Here is a 22173-nt window from a genome sequence, read left to right as displayed (position 1 = left end):
ACCTGAGTTTAAACCGAGTGCGTAAACTTCCCTCATCATTGAGCACTCAACCACGTAATTGCCTCGTTTCTGGCCCATCTCTCAACTTCATGCACGCAATGAGGCCTCCCACGTGAAAACTTATCCACTGTAAAGCTTCATACTAGTTTCCTATATCCTAAACCTATTACAAAGTCAACCATAATATCATCAAGCATTATTATGCGTTCAAAAATTTCCATTTTTCCATTCTAACCACACTAGTAGATGGCGTATGCTACATGGGGAACTGTAGGTAGATGCGAATTTGACGCGCTATGAGAGTTTTCGGGAATGCTGAAGTTGAGACGGCAGGGATAAGAGCTCTCTAGAGAGTTGCAGATTGAGTTGAGGAGCAGTTACGAGAACGTTGAGAGAGCAGGGAATAGCGAGAGATGAAAACGAAAAAGGAGAAATTGCAGAGGAAAATGGAATCCATAGGAAAGACTACGAATGAATTGAAAGTACCAAGGATTTAACTCAATTATTCCTTTAATTTTTTTAAACAGAAGTTGGAGATGAACTAGAAATACCGGTTTAAAAAAATAATCACGCGGTATTAACGCGCGAGCAAGTATTACTAAGGTCACCTATTCCTACCGTGGGTCTTCAGTGCATTGTAATATTTAATCAGCCATATAAAAGCGATATAAACACGCGACTTTGTTTGCCAGAACATTAAACAGCTTGTATGATTAATCTGGGAAATAAACACTAAATATTTCGTAGTTCACTTTTCATAAGTGGTCCGGATAAGCTTGTAGTGTCATGTTTAAAATTTTTATTTTCCCGAAATTGATGGAATCGATTTTAGTCGATCGATTGTTGATTCCGTTCCCGAGCATTTGACATTTAGAATCGATTTTTCCTTATTGTTATGATGATACATCTTATGATAAGTGGCACATTGTGGTGTAAATTCTTAATATTGTTAATTATCACTACAAAAATCTCAAGTGGGTTATTTCTATTGGCCAGTTTCGTGCCCAAATTCTAACAGATCGAAATTCACGAAATATTTAATGAGTAAAATTACTGAAGTTAGTTTTGAATATAGTGTAAATTTTTAGTGAATTAGAGTTGAAAGTTAACTTTTGTAATAAGTAAGAATTAAATTAAATAGTAAACTAAATTTTAACAATCAATTATAATCGTTAAACTTTTAAAATCATTATTCCCAATTACGACTCAACTATCACCTAACTAAGTCAACATTCGAGATGAAAAACTGAAATCGTAAGTGAGTAAGTCTAGGCTCACGCGCACGAAAATACTGTTGATTAAATACGTTAAGGAATTGAATGCAAAAGTTTATTAAAAGATGACCAGTTTAGTTCATTTTGTTAAGGAGTGAGGCAACATTCACAAGGTATTTATGCCAGCGATGCTATCGAATTCCAGACACAATGTCTGGATATATTTTCATATATATCACCAATTCCTGACACTATGTCTGGATTCCAATGGGTTATTACTTACTTTCTTACTCCCGTGGCCATTGAAACCTTGATGGTCTTTGGTCTCACCATCCAAGCGCCTCCATATTCTACGGTCGCCTGCCATATTCAGCTGGGCTTCCATCTTCCTCATATCCTTCTCTACTTCGTCGTTGCAGAACATTCTCGGTATTCCTAATGGTCTTGTACCTTCCCCTTTAGAACTTGCTTTCACATTGTCTCTTCCCTTCTTCTAGAGACGTGAACCAGCTATCTTTACCTCCTGCTTCTGATGATTTCCACGACATTTGGTCCTTTGTACAATTCTCTTAACTCTTTTTTTCTAATTCTGCATGTTTCTCCTTTTTTAATGGGAAAGAAAATTCTTCGCAAAACTATTCTTCGTATTCTTTGTCTTGTTTTCGAACGTTATGAGCTCCTTTTGTTATGTTTTGTAGAAATCCATGCTTCAAAACTATTTAATAGTATAAGCATGACTATTGTTTTGTAAATCCTAATTTTTATTCATTTCAACAGGAGATTTTGTAAATAATTTTACTAAACTCCAGTATGACCGTTCAGCGGCTGGAAATCGGGCGCCTATTTCTATCTCTTCTTTGCTGCCGTTCATTAACAGTACTCCTAGCTGGACTACAACGGTTTATTGCAACGTCTACTTTAATAAGAACTAAAGACACGTTTCGTAAAGAACATGAGACTGCACTTTAGGCGCACTGATGTATTCCTTCATTCAATTCCGTCACTATTAAAGTGCCATCAATTTTTCAACCCATACCTTTTCCCACCATTCGTCCCTTATCACAGAAAAAAAAATTCTCCGAATATATATTTCAGGCGTTCCCTACGGTACCATTCCTCCCATCGGCTTTTCATCATCCGATGGGAGGTATCCCATGTGCGAAAACGTACGGCGAAGATTTGCATTCGTCTCCGCATCGCATGGACCCGGGCTGGGTCATCCGAGATATTTCCCATGATCCCATATTCGTATATGTGTATGCTTTTTTTCGAACGGCTTTTGCATGGAGGAAGATTGAGGCGTTCGGATGTGGAATTTTCGTACAAGCATGAGGAATGGAGGGATTGATATGGACCCCTGTTTCCGGATAGAAATTTTGCTCCTCCCGTTGTCAGGTTGTGTCATGATTTATGGTACCGTATACCGGCAAATACCTCCAATATATTAAGACATTTTGCCTGGAATTCGATGGCGTCGCTGGCATGAATGCTTTGTGAACGTTGCCTCACGAGTCGCCTGCACCCCTAATCAAAACATGCTAAATTGGCAATCTTTGATTAAACTTTTGCATTTCATCCGTAAACATATTTCCTTGTCATTGTTTTTATGCGCTTGGCCATGGGCTCAGGGTTGTTTGTGTTCCCAGTTTTACATCTTTCCCAGGGTTGGGAAAGGAATAGGGATAAGATTAAGATTTCTACTGATGCCAATGTTCATTATCAACTAATTTCTCGTCGATTATTTAAAATTTACGCATTTCATCTCCTCAGTATCTCAGTTTTTCATAATGGTTGACTTGGCTAGGTATAATTGGAGACATATGTGGAGTTAACGATTTTAAAAGACTAGCGATTAAAAATCAATATTTAAAAATTTAGTTAACTATTTTATTCAATCGTTACTTTTTATAAAAGTTCAATTTTATTGACTTTTGCAATCTAAAAGATTGCTGTAACTGATTCAATACTAACTTCTGTTATTTTATCCTTTAAATTTTAATTTTGATCTGCTCGGATTTGGTCACGAATTTTGTCCGATACGAAAAGGTGAAAATAAAAGTTCAAGTGACAACATTTCACCTCCATCCAACAGTGTGACGAATAACTAATATGGTTGTATTTTTTCAAAACATAAGGGTTAGTAGCGGAGGTTGTTAGTAATATTTACACTGTTGTTAATGTTTGGAAGGAAATTTCTTAGCTTTTCTACAAAAACACACACTTTATTGCCGACTAGTTTCGGTTACACTGTACCATTTTCAAGACTAGTCTTGAAAATGGTACAGTGTAACCGAAACTAGTTGGCAATAAAGTGTGTGTTTTTGTAGAAAAGCTAAGAAATTTCCTTCCAAACATTAAATATGGAATTCTACAAAGTAAAGGCCTCAACAATTCAGTGCACACTGTTGTTATATTTTTACTTTTGTGTTGCATAGGGACATGATTCATTTATCAACGAACTTGAGTCCACGGACACTACAGGAGAGTAATATTGTGTGTTTACTCTAGAAAAAGTTTGTTTTATTTGTCATTGGTCATTCTGTAACTAGTCATAGTGTATCACCATGTCCTTTACCAACTGTCATGTCCATGGACTGCAGAGTACTTGCATTTTATAGGCGTAAAAGAAATTTTAATTGTAATTAATAAAAGGTGCAGAGTTTCCTCTTTTCACTTGTCCACGGACATGACAGATGATTTTGGCTCTTTCAAATTATTGGACTAAACTTTTTCCTCTAGCATTACAACATTCACTAAACGAAGTATGAACTCAAACAATCCTATATTGCTGAAAATCTCTACACACTGGTTGTTCAGGCCTGACGCGATCTCCTATGAATAATTCACTTTGTGTCCACGGACATTACTTTTTTGGGTAGGACAAATTTGTTTTTCTTTTGCAAAAATATTATGAAATAAAAACAAGCCAAGAAACTCTTTTAGAATGTTTATGTTATTGTAACTTGTTTAATGATAGATTTTATGACGCATTATTTAGTAAAGGTCGTTTACACAATAAGCACATTTTTTTAAAAGCTATGCGGTACTGTCCACGGACATGACGAATCTTAGTCTGTGGACATTAAATTTGCGTAGTATAATTTTCTTCTTCACCAATTCGCCATTAAAAGTAGAAAAAGGATACATAGTTCAATAAGTTAGTTTAGTTTTGTTTGAATATTAATGTTTTTTTATGGCAGCCCTTGGACATAAGTTTGTACGATTACATGAGCATGACCCACAAGTATCAACCGACTTCTGTAATCGATACAGGAGGCACCTTAAATCCCTGAAGCGGAAGCAGTAAGTTAGTTTTACGAGTATGGCACTATTGACAAACTTTCAAACTATACTAGAAATGAATTTATCAAATATAATACCAGTAGAAGCACAATGTGAAAGCTGGTTAGGTACTGCGGACAGCAGAGGACGGATGTAAGACACTAGTTTCGAAATGAGAGTGTCGTTAACGTTTGATGACTTTTTATGATAAATTAAATATACAATTCTTTAACTTGTTTGCATTTCCTTTTTGCAACTTCAAAAAAATAAATTTTGACATTATTTTACGATTTTTTTTAATTAACGTAAAAAAAATGATTTAACTTTAATCCTTTACTTTAGTTCAGAAAAGTACTTGTAACTTCATCCAGTTGCTTTTTACCGTGATTTGTCTAACTTTAGCATGTTAGTCTTCTGATAGCTTTCCCAATTCAGGGAAGTGCTCATCCAATACTAAAACATAAGCGTATTAAGAACACGCTCTCAGTGTAAGGTGGACTGCTCCTTTACCAGGGTCATCTTGCACTTCGACGATTTTTACTTGGCGGCATTGTTTTTACTTGGCGGCATTGGCAACGATATTTAAACCTCGAAAATTTCGACTACTTGCGAAAATCTCTATGCTTTAAGCCATCATTCTCCGCCCGCAGTAAGTTGTCTACTGCGCTGATTTCTGCTGATAATGTAAAAAAATCACGAATATTATGTCATGTATAATTTTTGAAAACGCAATTAGTCCATCGTACGTTATAAATTCAATAATTTAATTATCTGAGTTAGGTACTCCAAAGCGGACAATGGAAAGCCTTTTTACATAACTCAACAAAATAAAAAAGCCGAATATATGAGGCAGTGAAATAGATTACCAGTATTGAACTCGATTGAATAATTCCAATATTTGATTGATTTCTTTTTAAATGCTGCCACTAATTGTAAGAAGTACTTTAGTGGATTCTGCCCATCTCTGAAGTATATTTGAGAAGCCATAGGGGAAGATATTAATATTCGTTTTGCGGTTTTTAAATGTTAGTTATACATTTCCCTAAAGTGTTAAGATTCGTCTTTCTATGTTAGTTTTGCACCTGTAGTGATAACGGTGATTTCGTTAATATTTGGGAAGAAACTTGACATTATCTTTGGGCGTTCCTCGAGTATTGGGAATTCGGAAATTCCAATATCGACGTATTTGAGCCGGCAGAATACTTGTATCATCACTTTTCCCTCCCTTCCTTACTTTCCCACATATTCCTCAAATGCTGAAACACTCGCTGGAGCCTGGAAGATGAGACATCCTCTCTCTTCGCACATCATTAGTCAATCTTCTACATCATTTCTACTGTATAGATACCTTTTTCTCAACTTGTACGCAACCAAACTCTACAAATGAGGTACCAAAATGCATAGAATTTATTAGAGAACATGCGACGGCATATCTTACTTCCTAAATATTGCTATTGTTTCTTATAATTGGTTTTTAAATAATTAAAAAAAAACAAAAACAAAACAAAAACAAAACAAAAACAAAAAAAAACAAAAACCGGTAAATATTCCTGACGTTAACGGCGCACAAACTGATACATTTGTTTATTTGCAACAATATCTCGCATTCTTTAAATAACTTTTATCAAAATTCGGCTGATTCCACATTCAAGTCTCCTGTTGATACGTACCTAAGTATGAGTCATCATGTGCGTTTAACAGAGGATAGTGCAATTACTTCCAATGTTGTGTTTAAAGAGGTCCTCTGACCTCAATTTGTACATGAATATTCCAATTAAATTTGTACATAAGACACTGCCATTTTTTCTAAATTTTAAAATTAGAAACGCGCCTATCCCTCTGTGGACCTGCATTGAAAAGAGCGGGGGAAGCCCGCTGGGAGCGGGGGCATCACGCTCGTAATCCTAAGATTGGTTTGACGCAGCTCTCTATTCCTATTTCCTATCCGCTACCCTTTTCATATCGACGTATTTCATCTCTTTTACATCCTTTAAAAACTGTTCTATGTAACTCATTCTGGACCATCCCTTACCTCCCTTCCACCTCTCCTTCTACTGTTATTTTAATCCAGACATCATATCTCATTATTTTTACCCGTCTTTTCCTAGTCACCTCGTTTTAGAAGACCTTTCTTTTTTGCCACTTTTCTTAGCACTTCCCCATTACTTACTAGGTTGATCCATCTTATCTTCATCATTCCTCTGTAGCACCACATTCCGAATGCTTCCACTCTTGACTATTCTGCTGCTGTCAGCGTCCAAGCCTCGCTTCCATTGAGAAACGCGCTTCATCTTTAGCATCTTCTTTCGCCTGCGGGGTAAAGTTCATGTATCGAACACGAGTAGAACCTGGCAGAAAATAGACCACCTGGGAATCTTCTCCCGGAGTAATAACCAAAGAAAACATAGGCAGAATAGCCCAGATGAAGTGAGCATTCCGCCAAAATAAAGATCTACTTACGGCAGGAATTTAAACATAGAAGAAGGGAAAAAATATATCAGAACTTACATTATGTTGTATGGTTCTCTTCGGGAGTGAGGCATGAACAATGGCTGCAGCGGAGAAATCAAGTGTAGAGGCCTTCGAAATACTCTGGCACCAAATAGTTACCAGTGCCAGTAACTATGCGCAATTTAACTTTTCTTATGCGCCAACACATTTTGCTGAATCCTTGAAAGTAGATTCATTGCTTTAAATACGATGGTTTATTGATACGATGGTCTGATACGATATTTTGTCTCCTTATAATCAGCTCATTTCTTTGCTGATGAGTAAAGACTCAAAAGTAGGTCTTCCACGCCTAAAGGTTTCATGGCTTCTCTTCCGCTTTTTTATCGGGTTATTAGCCAAGATGGCTCCATGCCATGGCGACCAACCGCAGCGCACATGTTTACAAAACATCATCGCTCCTATTCCCATTGGGTCGCTTGTTTTTCATCGCAGATTTGGGAGATGGAGGAGGAGCTTTCAGCCCCCTATGCGTTCCAATGCGCCCCACAGGTTATTTACATTCCCATAGTGCCCTTGGGTTCGCTGGCCCGTGACGCCTAACGCAATCGAGTGGAAAGATTATGATGGCATGAATTTAACGAAGTTTTCAAAACCTTGACTCGTTCGTTGGGTTGTAAAATGAAATGAAGCGTGTGCTATTCACATTTCTAATCCGTCAAAGTGCTTTATAGCTGAACGAGCAGCTAGAAAAAAATTCTCCAATTTTAAGAAAATTTTCAGTCAATTTCCTATCAAAATGAGTAGAAATCAAATAGTGGGTATGTGTACGTATTAAATCTTTCGGAGTAGTTCTATGACGGAACGATCGGGTGGTAACTTAAACAAAATTCCCAACAGAAGGGCATTTACCGAAAATTACTCATATAAATCGTTGAAAGTTTTATGTTTGCTTTTGTGCTGCATTCATGGCATTTATAATTTTGATATTTTTATGTATCGTGAATCAAGAGTTAAAATAGCGATAAAGATGTTGCTGGGGCCGTAGTTTTTCTGTGCTTGAATCGAATACGAATCATGCATTCTGTTATACTAATCTCAGATAGAGAATTCTCAACTGCAAACAGGTTGGCAGCTTGAAAATTTGAAGGATGAAATCAAATACAGGGTGTTTCCAAAATAATATACCTACATATTTGGAATGCATCTTTATCAAAATTTAAGACATAAGAATATGAAACTTCACACACACATCTAATAATCTCTCAAGGACAGATTAAAAATGTTCAACATGTCTTCCAGCGGCGATATATTGAACATGTGTAATCAGAGTCAGTTTTGGCAGAGTTCGTCCCACTTTAACTATGTTTATGTTGTGGATGGTATGAACATAAAGTCAACAGACGAAGTGAAGTGCCTAGGAGTTACAATAACCTCGAACCTATCGTGGGGAACACGTATAAGAAATATTTGCGGCATAGCCCTGAAGAAATTAGGATTCGTCAAGCCTATTGTTGGAAGATTTTCGGATGAGAAAATAAAAGAAAGGTGTTATTTCACACTCGTCAAACCACACCTTGAATATACAGCGAGCGTATGAGATCCGGTGCAGAAAGGCTTAATCCGCGAACTGAACAAAATACAAAGGAAGGCTGCACGGTTCGTCAAAAACCGCTACGGGCGTACAGACAGCGTTACCCAGATGTGAAGCGAATTAGGCTGGAAGCCGCTGGAGACTCGGAGGCTGCGCGCTAGGCTTAGATTGCTTAAACAACTGAGAATGGATAAAGAGCGACACGGAGAACGTAATATTAGAGCCACACTAAATTTTCAAGTCCGACAGAAGCGATATGGGAATTCGTTTGTCACCTGAACCATAAAGGATTTCAATAATTGCTAGTCGTAATTTACTTAGAGCACTTCCTTTTTATTTTTAAACAGCTGGTGTCCTAACACCCCCTGCCACGCGCCTTTTAATTCGCGAATTAATATAAAAAAGAAAGGAAAGCTGAGCGATTCGTCTTAAACTGCTATGGGCATGCAGAGAGCGTCACACAGAAATTAAACGAATTGAGCTGGGATCCGCTGGAGTCTCTGATGCCTCTACGCGCTGGGCTCTGAGAAGGAGGTTAGTTGGACGTCCTATGCAAGAAATAATTGTACTCGCTCAGATAAAGCTCTAGTACTCACTCTTAGTATTGCGCAAGAACGTAGTTCAAATCTGATGATAGAGTTTCAAAGTCAGATTAATCACTTATTTCGCGATAGATTAGCTTACGATCACTCAGAAATTCGCGCAAGCTATTTACTACTGTTTCTTTAATCAGCATGGCTGTAATTTGTATAAAGATTGCATAAAGGCTAAGGTATATAATGAAATGAAATAAGCTTGAATGGTAAAATCGGGAATTTTGTAAAATTGTAAATGTAAAAAAGCAAAAGTGGTAAAGTTGACCAAAAAAATCATTTTAAAACACTATTCCAACTGAGGCACTGTAGGATTACGAATAGTTAAAAGAAAATTAATAACTCATGAGTCTGTCCAGAGTTATATGAAAAACAGTTGATACAAATAAAAAATAGCACCATGAGATTATAAATAATAGAAATGATTTAAGTATTAAGAGCATTATACAGATAAAAATCTATTATAGAAAAAAATATTAGAATGCCATACATAACGTAATGACAATTTAACTATAATATAATAGAGTAAGTTATTAGAATTATAGGTATCCACAACACTATCAAAATGTTAAAAAATGAGCTCACTTCATATCCTATGAATTGTATTCGTAAACTTCACTCAAAAGTCTAGAATGGAATTTTGATAGACATTACATGGCCATTTAATTAAAGATAATTCCCTATTTCATACAGGAAACTATTTTTTAATAACTGGACCTCATACCATAGACACATGATCAAGAAAAGACACTACTGTCCTTAAGAAATAGTTTAGTATTAAGGGAATGGGTAGGGGAAGTAGTTACGCAATTATTTAGGTCAGGGATTTTTCAAATAATTTAATGAATTCAGTAGTTCTGATATTTTATTATGACAGGTTATAACATGGACATTTGCGATTCCATGAAATTATTTTGGGTAAACGTATAGTAATTTATTTTATGATAGTGAATTACAGCATAGGTTTAATGTCGGCCATTTTCGGAACGAAAAAGAAAAAGTTTGATTGACCAAACCAGTCCAGCCATAAAATTTCATGCATATAACCAGGTTCTCCAGTGAAATTTTACAAAATTCCTGGTTTATCTTTCGTGATTACCGCGGTGGATAAGCATTTTAAAACATGAAAAATTACCTGCATAATTTTAAATAATATTATATTCATGTATTATTTTACGTGCTTAATTTAAAGACTTACATTTAGAAATAGAATTTTACCCTCAATTTATTGGTCTTGATTATTGGTAATGCCTCTACTTACTAGGCTTACAGTATGATGAAATACTGTACTGAGTTTTAGAAATCGGGTGTTGAATGGGAAAATTTTTACGCGAAATGAATTTGAAATTAAATTACTTGAAATTCTAGGTTTGAGCAAAATTTCACGAATAATTCATGCAAAATTCTAGGGGCTAAAAATTCACGCAAAATTCCCAATGTTCCCTGTCGCTGAACACCCTGTCAAATCGCCTACCTGTTGTACATCCAGAAATGATAATAAGTACACGGAAAAAAATGTTTAGTTAGAACTATCGAATTCTGATGAAATTTATCAAACTTTTGGGTTCATATGGCACATTGAAAAATTCAGTAATTATTACCAAACCAGTTTGATAAATTCTATCAAACTGATTTGGTAATTGTTACCGAAATGGCTACAGCAGTTCGATAAAAACTATCAAAATCGAAAGTGTAAAAAAATCGCCGTAGCGTGCACATGTGAAAGATTTTCAACCCAGAAAACACTATTATGTTTGAAAATAATAAAGTTAGGAGTTTGGCGTAAGTTTCTGCAAACAAAATACAAAAAATAGTGGAAAAGTAACAAGCCTGCATGAAGCATTGAAAGTGGGCCCTCCGCGTGGTAGCAACGGACTCTAACAACTAGTCTAAATCGGTTGTCATAATATTTGCCAACTTAAACGCTGTAATATATTATTATTGAAAGTATTTAACCTTTGTTTTGATATGTGAATAAGGTGTGACTACAGTTTCCCTTTGTATGCTTAAGAGGAATACTTGATGCACACAATTGCATTACGTAGTTACTCCATATGAATATCTAGTGCAGATGCGCAAGAAAACTTTATTTGCAGGCTTATTACATCGATATAGAGATGGCTTTAACGTGCTGGGTGATATCCTCAGCATGGATTGGGTCTAGTATCACGGCTTTTATCACATGTTATTAAACATGATCGCGAATGATTATACCTAAGGAATACCTCTAATTAAAGTTTTAATGTGTCGAAATACACAAACATCTCCTTACAGCTTTAATATCTATGATAATATGCGATTAAATCAATGTCTTTGATGCACCAGCTAACGGGTAGTATTGCAATTTAAAGCAGGAAAAAAAAACAGAAAAATGAACGTAAACAAAATTAAAACGTTATCGCCATCACAAATAATGAAAACAAAATCATTTCTACCAACCTATCTTTTATGTAAGGCCTGTTTAAGAATCTTTCAACTGCAAATGTGTATTGGTATAAACATAAGAGGAACGATAGACCGTTCGATAGATTACGAAACACTTGGTAAATTCTATCAAACCAAATTCGCATAGCAATGTAGAGTTTGATAATTTTTACCAAACAAGCAATCACCTACGTAAAATTAATCATAACTTCGATAAAAGCTATCAAACTCAGAATCGTATTGAATTCATTCGGTTATTTTTACGAAACTCTTCCGTACAATTGACCAAACGATGCAATACCAAAATGTTTGATGAAATATATCAAGAGCTCACGCTAGCGTTTGGTAAAATAAATCAAGTGCTTAATAATTTGCATCAAAGTTTAAGTATATTTAACAAAAATACTCCCTATCACACCTGTTCGATAGTATTAATCAAATCTTTTTTTTTCCGTGTACGTACACCAAATAAGATATTTAACACGGATTTCGAAATGTAGCACCAATAAACTCGTTCTTCGCCTGAGACTCAAAGCTCGTTCATTATTTGCCGGAGGAAATTAAAGCCCGCAGAAAAGGATCTCTGAATAACGGGCTCCATCGGCGAGACAAGAAAAAGCGGGAGAAGGCCTAAGGGAAGGAATCAAATACGGCAAACGAGATTCGAGCATTCGACCTCATTGGATTTTATTGGTCCACACTGTTTGCAAATTCTGCGGGAACGAAATTCAATATCACTTCCCAAAGGAACAGAGGGCGCAATACAATATGCTGCCGGAGAGAATTGGAAGAAAAAAGGTAGGGAACATTTAAAGCAATGAGATGGGGGCTATTTCAAATCTGTTCGGGAACAATATCTCACAATCATTACCGGAGATGGATTCTCGTCTCATGCCCTACTAGATAAAATCATATTTTCCTAACCCATATTGCGTAGGAAAGATTTCATATACGTGCTCTTTTATGAAAGAAATATTTTATACACAGATGAGAATAAAGAGTATAAGATTATTATTAAATAAAACGATGAAATGGTGGCTTCTTAAATAATATTCCCGAAAAATATCGCCCAATCATTACCCGGGCTTTTCTTCACACAATGCTAGATAAAATCGTCTACTCATAAAACGATATCCTCTTTGTCACTCTGAAAGCTGTCCGGGAACAATTGAAGAGAGAATTGGAAGAAAAAAGGTAGGGAACATTTGAAGCAATGAGATGGGAATGACTGTTTCAACTCCATTCGAGATAAAATTCTTCCAATCATTACCCGACATATATTCTTATCTCACGTTCTACGAGATGAAATCATATTTCTGCAACCCAGATAGCGTAAGAAAGATTTCATATGCGTGCTCTTTAATTAAAGAAATATTTCATAGACAGAAGAAAATATAGAGTAAAGGAATATAATAAAATAAAATAAATTACTTTGTTCTATTCCACACTTTACACTTTAGAGAATAACTAGGCTAGCAGCATAATATGTTCAATTCAAACGGTCCATGTCAGCGAACACACTCTGGTTACTGGTCAATATAACCACTCGCGCGTTTTGCTGTGAGTGCTTCGGGACATTTTGACAATTTCGAGCGGGAATAAGCGACGACTCACTCGGAAAAACTCTACGGCGGGAATGATAGTGCACTGGTGACAGCCATTGCCACTCTGGGATAGAAGCAATTCCATTGCTTCGGAGCTGATGTTCAGGGTCATGTCCAGGCCAGGCTCTAGACAAAATAACAATTATTCAGAAGTCGAAACGCTGAGAGGGTAGGCGAAATGCAATTGCTCATTGTAATGATACGCCTTCCGGCAACACGTACTGAATATTATTTACGACCCGAGTTTCTGCATCTTATGCTATCATCAGGTGACCCGTGCTATTTTAAATAAAATGTGGAATAGAACAAAGTAATTTATATTATGATGAAGCAGTTCCATAAAATAACGTCTGAGACCGTGTCTTATATTAGAGGAATATAATGATATGCACCAGTAAAATTGCGGATTTTCAAATTATATTCGAGAAAAATATCACCCAATCATTACCCGGGATAGCTTTCCTTCTTACACAATGCTAGATAAAACCATCTGCTCATAAAATGATATCTTAATCCTGTCACTCTTAAGACTTTCACTATTCGTCACTCTTAAACCTGTGTGTGTTACGAAACTTTTGCCATTTTAACACTTTTATCCATACCATCTCATATAAGATTGGAAAATATTTGCCAACTGATTTAAATCCAAGTAGTTTAAGTTAAAATATTAAGTTTTCATGGAATTTATGCTTGACTGGTACAAATAAATGTAATAATTTATAATTGCACGTCATTACTAACAAACGCTTCACAAATGGAAGAAATTTGTACATTTTTTATGCGTTTATAGGTTTTGCGACAATTATAAGGATTACTTTGCGGTAATCTGAGAAAATTTACTATATGTACCTATATTAACAGTCAAAGATAATAAACCGCCGGTACGGAGTACATTAATTGGAACCTGTTGTCATACATGGTGGTCGATCAAATCTCAACAAAAATATAAACAATTGGAAACAGAAAACAAAGATTAATAAATCCTGGAAGATCCATTCATAAAAAAATCGATGATGCAGATTTAGTATACTGCAATTTCCCAGGAATATCTCAAATAATTCAGCGGTTGAGATTGCTCATATTGCAACAAGGTAGTAGAATGAGCTTGTATGTAAAGTAAAACTGATTTTCGCTAAATATTCTTGCACAATATTTTTTCTACTAAGCTCAAGTTCCATAGCTTCATTAAAGATGGTGACTAGCGTGTTAGCTAGTCTCAACGTGCTCGGGTCCATAACCTCAAACAATGGCTGGTACTGTTAACATGGCACTATCTCATTAGACAAGTTAAAAGACGCTACTTCCATTTTATTTTGAGCTCTGGCTACATCATAAACGTAAAACGGAGGAAATCGTATAATATAAAAAACACTCATACACCTTCTCATTTAATTTTGAAAGAATTTCATAAATTTGGGACATATATGTCCCTTGGACCTTAAAGGGATAAAAGGTGAAAAACCGGACCCGTACTTTCATAACATGAGTTACTACGAACGTGCCTGCCAGGTTATTAGAGGAATATTGTGGTATTGATGTGATATTATTCATGCCTACATCTACATAATGCCCCGCAAACCGCCTAAGCCTTTCAGCGCCTGATCCCATATTCCTTCCCTTCATATTCAAGGTGCGGTCGGAAGAGTGCGTATTTATATGTTGTGGATGGTTTTAATATAAATGCGACAGATGAAGTGGAGTATCTGATAGTGACGATAACTTTGAACTTATTGAAGAGAATACAGGTATGAAAAATTTTTGATAGAGCCCTATAGAAGCTAAGATTCGTTAATGGTGTTGTGGAACTATTTTTTGATGAGAAAGTAAAAGAGAGGTGCTATTTCGCACTCGTCCGACCACACCTTGAATATGCAGGGAGGGAATATGAGATCAGGCGCAGAAAGGCTTAATTCGTGAACTAAATAAGAACAAGAAAGGAAAGCTGAGCGATTCGTCAAAAACTGCTATGGGCATGCAGAAAGCGTTACACATATATTAAACTAATTAAGCTGGGAGCTGTTGGGAGTCTCTGAGGCTATGCGCTAGGCTCTGAGAATTTAGGAACATAATTTTATAATAGAAATTCGTTTGTCCCCTGAACAAGTAGGATTTAAATAAATGCTAGGAGGGACCTCGTATCCGTATTCATTATATTTTTACGTATTTATATATTATTTAATAATTATTTTTTTACGTATTGTTTTAGAATATTTACCAGTATTAAAAGTGGGTCTGTATCCCATGCTGTTGAATGGCATTGCTTGTGACGATGACATTCAGTCTCTCCCAAAAGGAAAATTTGTCCGCAAACGAAATTGTAAGCGATTCAAATGAGTGGTTTTTAAAAGCTATTCCTTAGGAATTAATTTCATCCTTGAATTATTTCCGTGCCTGATTTTCTTTATTTCTGCGTAAAATAATATAGAGAGTTGTTGCAGACTTAATTTCATGGAACTCTAACATTATTATAAATTTAAGTTTATGGTTGACAAAATATTTCAAGATACCAATACAACTAATTAAGAGATTTTACGGGCCTCGTGAGTGGATTTCTGATGATTTTTCAGGTTAATACAGAAAAAATATAAGATATCCATGTTAGTGTGGCAAAAGACGAAGTGTTTCATTTATTTAGCTTATAGTTCCTTGTGCTATCGTTTCGTTCAGGAAATTTCCTTGTGTAGTCCACATATAGTTCATAATATAACTGAGCTGCTACTTTGCCAAGTTTTTGCAACTTGTTTGTGCTTTCTGTATTCATACCCAAAACATCTCCTAGTCCATGGGCAACTGGAGACGGTCGAACCATTCGGTGACACAGTGATATGAGAATGCGGGCTCTCATGGACAGAACAAACATCCGGGAAGCTGAGTGGTTAAACAACAGTACGTCATCAAAAATAGTCCCGCCTCAGAGAATGAGTTAGTGTGCCATCGGTTGTATGGTAGCGAAAATAATTGCACAAGATACTCGGTTTTTCAACGCAATAACATAGTACAATAAATGCGCCATCCCCAAGTATTGTCAACAGGGAAAATAGCTGTACAGCATTTACCTTGCGGAAGCGTGTTCTCGTCACAACCAGGAAACAAGTCCAAAATAAACCTCACAATGTACGTCAAAGATAGGGTGTGGGTGTGGAACAAGCTCGTGAGAGTGAAGTGAGTGAATCAAGTGAGGAGGTGCTGGAAAGAGCATTATTGAGTACAATACAAGAGAGGAGGTGATTGCGTTGGGTATATTTTAAGAGGGATGGGAATTTTAAATACTGCAGTCGAGGAAACTGTGGAAGGAGAAAAGAGAAGTGGAAGAAGAAGGCTGATGATGACAAACGTAGTGAAGTTGAAAAGAAAGTGTATGGAAACCAAAGAGGAGACCTTGGATACAAGGAAGTGGAGACAGCTTTGGTGTTTGGGACCTGCCAGTGGGCAGAAAATCAGTTGATGATGACATCAAAGGAAGTTCTAATGGAGTGACATCAAAGATGTAAGCGAGTGTGATTTTAATTTCCACTCCAAAGGCGAAAAGGAACGGAGATAACCACAAAAACTTCGTATCTTATGTTCGGTTCTGTGACCAGGAGCAGTATTACATGGAGCTGGAGCTGCCGTTTTTGTACTTAAATTATTATTGTATAACCACCGATAACTATAGTATTAGTTAATCAAGTGTTAAAAATATAATATTCTTCATTCAAACAATATGGAGAGGGGTAATTTCGATTGCTTTTCAGATGGGTGTTACCCTGAGTCGGATTCAAAGTTGAGCGACCAGTATGATTGAACACCTTTAGCAAACTATAGGTTTGTAAGATCCTCGCGTTTTTTCCGTATAATAAGCGATCATTTTGAATTAGCCACATCAGAGAGTGAGCAAATACTGGTAAACACTGCCAAAGATTTTTTTTTCAATATTTGGAGTCGGGATCCGTAAAATAATATAAACCTCCTTGAAATCTCAATTTAGCGTAGCCCTTCTTTGTAAAACGTCTTCTCTCTTAAAATTTCTTACACATAGTAACGGTGGGTAGCGTTCTTTTAAGCAAACAATATACTGTCTATTTTTTTTCCTTATCTTGACCTCGTTTGATATAAATTTTCATGTTAACCCTCCGACTCCACCTGGGGTCTTTTTTGACCCCAAGGTTGATAAAACGCCTGCAATTTTTTACTCAATTAAGGGAATCTTGCTATGTTACAGATATGCCTTCCCGCATGTTTTTTCTATAAATTCATACTATTTTGATATTAAATTTTTCAGTTATTCATGGATGGGAATATTTTTCACGAGTGGGGTCAAATTTGACCCCAGGTGGAGACTGTGTAGGCACTACATTTTGAAACGTATATCTATGGAAATGTAATTGATAAAAGGTGTTGAAAGGTAGGAAATTCTTATGTAGGTTTTCATGGTGGGATGAAGATTCAGATGCGAAGTTTCTGGGTTATACACCGCGTGTCTTCCTTGATATATAACAGTTTTGCCGACATCGCAGCTAGCATCTTTAGGTCACTGAGGTGCAGAGTGTTGGTAGAGATCGTCTTTTATATAATTCGTTCAACGCTGGGCTCATCTCATTGGTCAATCTTTCCTCGTGTACATTGACCTACACTCCAAGAACTATTTTAACATGAATATACTGTCTGAAACATCAGCCTATTAAAACATACATAAACATGTATATTGATGCAATCAAAAACCCAAATAACGGATGAAATTCAGTAAATAAAGTTTTAAAAAATAATAAAAATGAGTTTGGATGTTGCACGAAGTTACGGTAGACGAACCGGTTAGCTGCTAACGAAGCTGTTGTAAGCTGCTGTGTCCCTAAAGAAGACTTGTGATAGACATGTCGCGACGAACTATGATCTACAACCTCACTAGTAGGCTAATCTATCCTCTGATCCTGCCCTGTTCTGTCCCCATCTTTATGTATTTATTTATTCTGTCTTTGTCTCTCAAATGATGCGAGCCGAAATTAAAAGCGGCAGTGTCAAAAGAAACCCTAGTAGAGAAAGGCGTCAAAGATGTCCACAGTTTTGTGTTTTATTTTATCTTCGCAAAGGCAAAAGGGAGCGGAGATGACCGCAGCCGAGCCTCGGGTGCCGCACACCGCACCCCTCCTCCCACGGGAGACTTCTGCCGCACCATCGGCTCCGTAATGCGTGAGCGGATACGTTAACTTCCCCCCATCTCTTGTTTGCGGAGCGCGGCCTCTCGGCTGGGGCCCGAGACTCACGGGCCGTTGGATTTAACGCCTCCGTTGTGCACTTCAAAAGAATCGGCTGACGTCGCAGCTCAACGTAGGGGAACACAATGGCCCACGCACTCTCCGCCTGAATTTCGTCATCTCGTGAGTCCAGGATCCTTGGGTACGCTCGTGGCATCTTTATTTTGGCATTTTATTGCTGATCCGACTATATAAGCTATAACTATAGCCAGTAATGATAAACAAGGTATCTTATCGCCCATTAACTTTATTATAACAACTTACTACACTTGTTTCGATTGTTACACAATCATTGAAAACGTTGGGATTGAGGAAGTTTTGTTCCAGATGGGTGCGGAGGATGTTGATAGATGCCCACAGATTATATAATATAATATATAATAATATATAATTTATTCCATTTACAATCAAATATTACATTTTAGAACATACTTAAATATTTTGGAATATATAGGTACCCCTTTTAGTAGTTTTGGGGCTACCATCATAAACTTTTTACATAGGTCTGGTGCTAGCACACATGAGAAGTAAAATTTCTTTGTATTCAGTTATTTGTTCTATTGCCGATTGCATTCATTATTACAAAACGTATTTCAAATATTTGGACAAGGATAACTATTTTTCTTATTTTTCTCATATAAACGCATAATTACATACATAGAATATACAATATACCTTTTATTGTAAACTTTTTTAACCCACCTTTCTTAGTAGAAACTCTACTTCCTCACACATCATAAGCCATTTTTTAACGGCGGATTTAAATCCCCATCTTTTTTCCGAGTTTGCTACATTACTCGGCAACATGCTAAACAATTTAGGCCCTAAGTAATTGTATGACTGTCGATAAATTTCGGTCGTCGGCCTAGGTATATGGAAGTTTCTCCAAGCTCTAATATCATAGTTTTGTGGTCGGGCCTTTTCACCACTACGGTTATAGAATATTCTAAGGACTTTATAAATGAATAAATGCCTTAGTGGGAGGACATCTAATTTTTTGAATAGAGGAAATGAGTGGCTTTTCCTATACGATCGTGTTATAACCCTGATAACCCTTTTTTGCGCCACTATCAATGGTTTAATGTTGATAAAATATGCTCCACCCCAGCAGGCTATTCCGTATTGCAATCTTGAATTAACGAGAGCATAATATACCATTTTTATTACTGATTCAGGGCATATGTATCTGAGGAAGTAGAAAGTTAGTAGGAAGTAGAAATATGTGAGTTAGACTTTAGCGAAGCTAGTTTTACTTTCCTTGACCTCCTCTCATGATTCTACATCTTAATGACGAGGAATTCACATGCTATCAAATCCATTTATATTTCTATCGATTAATTATTTGTATATGTTTACACTAATGATGAAAATGGAAATAAAGTTCTACTCATGGGGGTGTAACCTACGTATTCTTCGAATAGTAGAGCGAATACTTAAACAATATTCCTTAAGAATATAACCAAACACTTATAATCTTTCCTTCAGAACACTACTAATGTTTAAATTACTCCTGATTAATTTTAAAAATATATTGTATTTACATTTCCGATTTTGTAACGAATTTTACTCAATAGTTTACCATTATCCATTGATTCGATAATTCTACAATTAATTTAGTAAAAAATTTCAATTTTTTTTTCATTTCCATGCAGGGTTTGCTTTGAGGCCTTTCCATAGAGTGGTAAGTTCAAGTTAATAGGTATGCATTGCTCTGGTATTAGGGGTCCAATTTAAAATTGCGTTTCAAAAATCTTTTAAACTTTTTCAGCCATGGGTACTAACCTGTAAAACCTCAGAATGTTCAAGTCACTTATCTATTTGTATTGAAATAATATAAATTAACCATATGCTTAAATTGTGAAGAGGCTAATATTTTTAATAGTAGGCCGTAACAATTGACAGTTTTCCTTATTATCTAAAAATTCTGTCTCTAAAACGAAACTATTTTTGCAATTGGTCCTATCAAGTTATGCCTGAACAATGAGGAAATGAAGTAAAATTCAGTATGTGTTGCCGGAAGGCGTATCATTACAATGGGCAATTGAATTTCGCCTACCCTCTCAGCGTTTCGACTTCTGACTAATTGTTATTTTGTCTGGAGCCTGGCCTGGACATGATCCTGAACCTCAGCTTCGAAGCAATGGAATGGCTTCTATCGCGAGTGCAGAGTCGCAATGGCTGTCACCAGTGCATTATCATTCCCGCCGTAGAGTTTTTCCGAGCGAGTCGTCGCTTATTCCCGCTCGAAATTGTCAAAATGTCCCGAACCACTCACAGCAAAACGCGCGTGTGGTTATATTGCCCAGTAACCAGAGTGTGTTCGCTGGCATTGACCGTTTTCATTGAACATATTATGCTGCTTGGTTGAATATCAATTCCTAGTCTTATTTTAGTGCCAATAGTTATTCTCTGCATCATTTATGAAGCAGTTAATGCTCTTACTTTTTCTCTTTAATGTATTGTAATCTTCTTCTCATTCGCGTATTATATTCATTGCTTTATATGTGATGTTTTTTCATTGCAAAGTAGTTTTCCATGCTATTGGTTGGGAGAGTGAAGTACAAGGTTTTTTTAATGAATATTTGTGCATCGTAGGTTTACATAGATACATCATAGGTGTGTACTGTACGATGTGCCCTTGTTTCCTACGCAGTCTAAATAGATATTTCGCTTGCTATTGTTTAGCATTACTTTTTTAAAATACTGGATTATTAGTTTATAATTATAATTTTACTAAGTCTATTTAACAATATTTTTCCAACTATTTAACGATATGAAATATGCGAAATCGTAGAATATTTTAGGTGGATGGAAATAAAACACGATTAGCTCTCTAGATTTAAAAAAATATTGCGCTTTGTTTGGTTTCAAATTTCAATATACCTCCACCTCCGCATCGACCTGCTAATACTTGGCTATTGCAACATAGTACTCACGCTCCAGGTGTTATTTTCTCGTGCCCTTTTATTTGCGCGCTACTTCTTTGGCACTCGATTCTCCGCCTCGTTCATAGATGGCGTTTTCAAGGTTACTTGGGTTAGTTCCAAGCGTTGCCAAAGGTTACCGCCAAAAAAGATAAAAAAAAGAGGTAACGCAGTGTTGTTTGAAAATTGCTGATCGATACCGAAATGATATGGCTGAATCAGCTCTTTTGTATTTGCACATGGCGGAATCAACTCTTTTGTATTCCCATGGTGTTTCAGGAGGAATTTGCAATACTTCAGGAAGTGGTAGAAGAGGCAATTTTAAGCATTTTTTGTCCATTTGATTGATATTAATGTGGGATCAAATGTATTTTGCTCACCACCGCCGGAAAAGAGAATCAGTAAGATTGAAACTTGATAATGAGGTTGAGCGTTTGCTCGCTTCTATAGAATAGGAGCTGCCGCCAGCGCACGAGGAATTAGACATCCAAAAAATATTGCAACACTTCACAACATCCCTGAATCAATCCTCGTAGGCAGATCATGCTCTATTGAAAAAGAGCAAAAACTCAACCTCAACAATCTTACTGATTCTTAGGAAATTAAAATAAAAAACTTTTGTGTACTTTTCCTCCGACATATTTTCTCGGGACTGCTAGTTACGACGCAGCGGCGTCATCAAAGGCTTCTTACAGATTCTATTTTCCGGCGGTGTTGAGCAAAATATATTTGGTCCCAAATAATTAGAGGATTGACTGTATAGTTCCTTTTTTGGCCTATATAACAGTAACATGGTAATCAGCAATTCTTTATTCAATTAGTGATTAAGTATAATTTAATGCTCTAATTTAGCCTCATT

General features: G+C 36.4%; 1 protein-coding gene across 1 annotated transcript in view; it reads left to right on the top strand.

Annotated features, from left to right (window-relative positions):
* LOC124168661 overlaps positions 1-22173 on the top strand; it is a 323642-nt gene that overhangs the window by 146559 nt on the left and 154910 nt on the right. The gene's annotated exons all lie outside the window — the stretch shown is intronic.

Source organism: Ischnura elegans, chromosome 12 (assembly GCF_921293095.1).
Source record: "Ischnura elegans chromosome 12, ioIscEleg1.1, whole genome shotgun sequence".
Lineage (NCBI taxonomy): Eukaryota > Metazoa > Arthropoda > Insecta > Odonata > Coenagrionidae > Ischnura > Ischnura elegans.
Note: the sequence above shows the minus strand (reverse complement) of the source record. Positions and strands in the feature narration are given on the sequence as shown.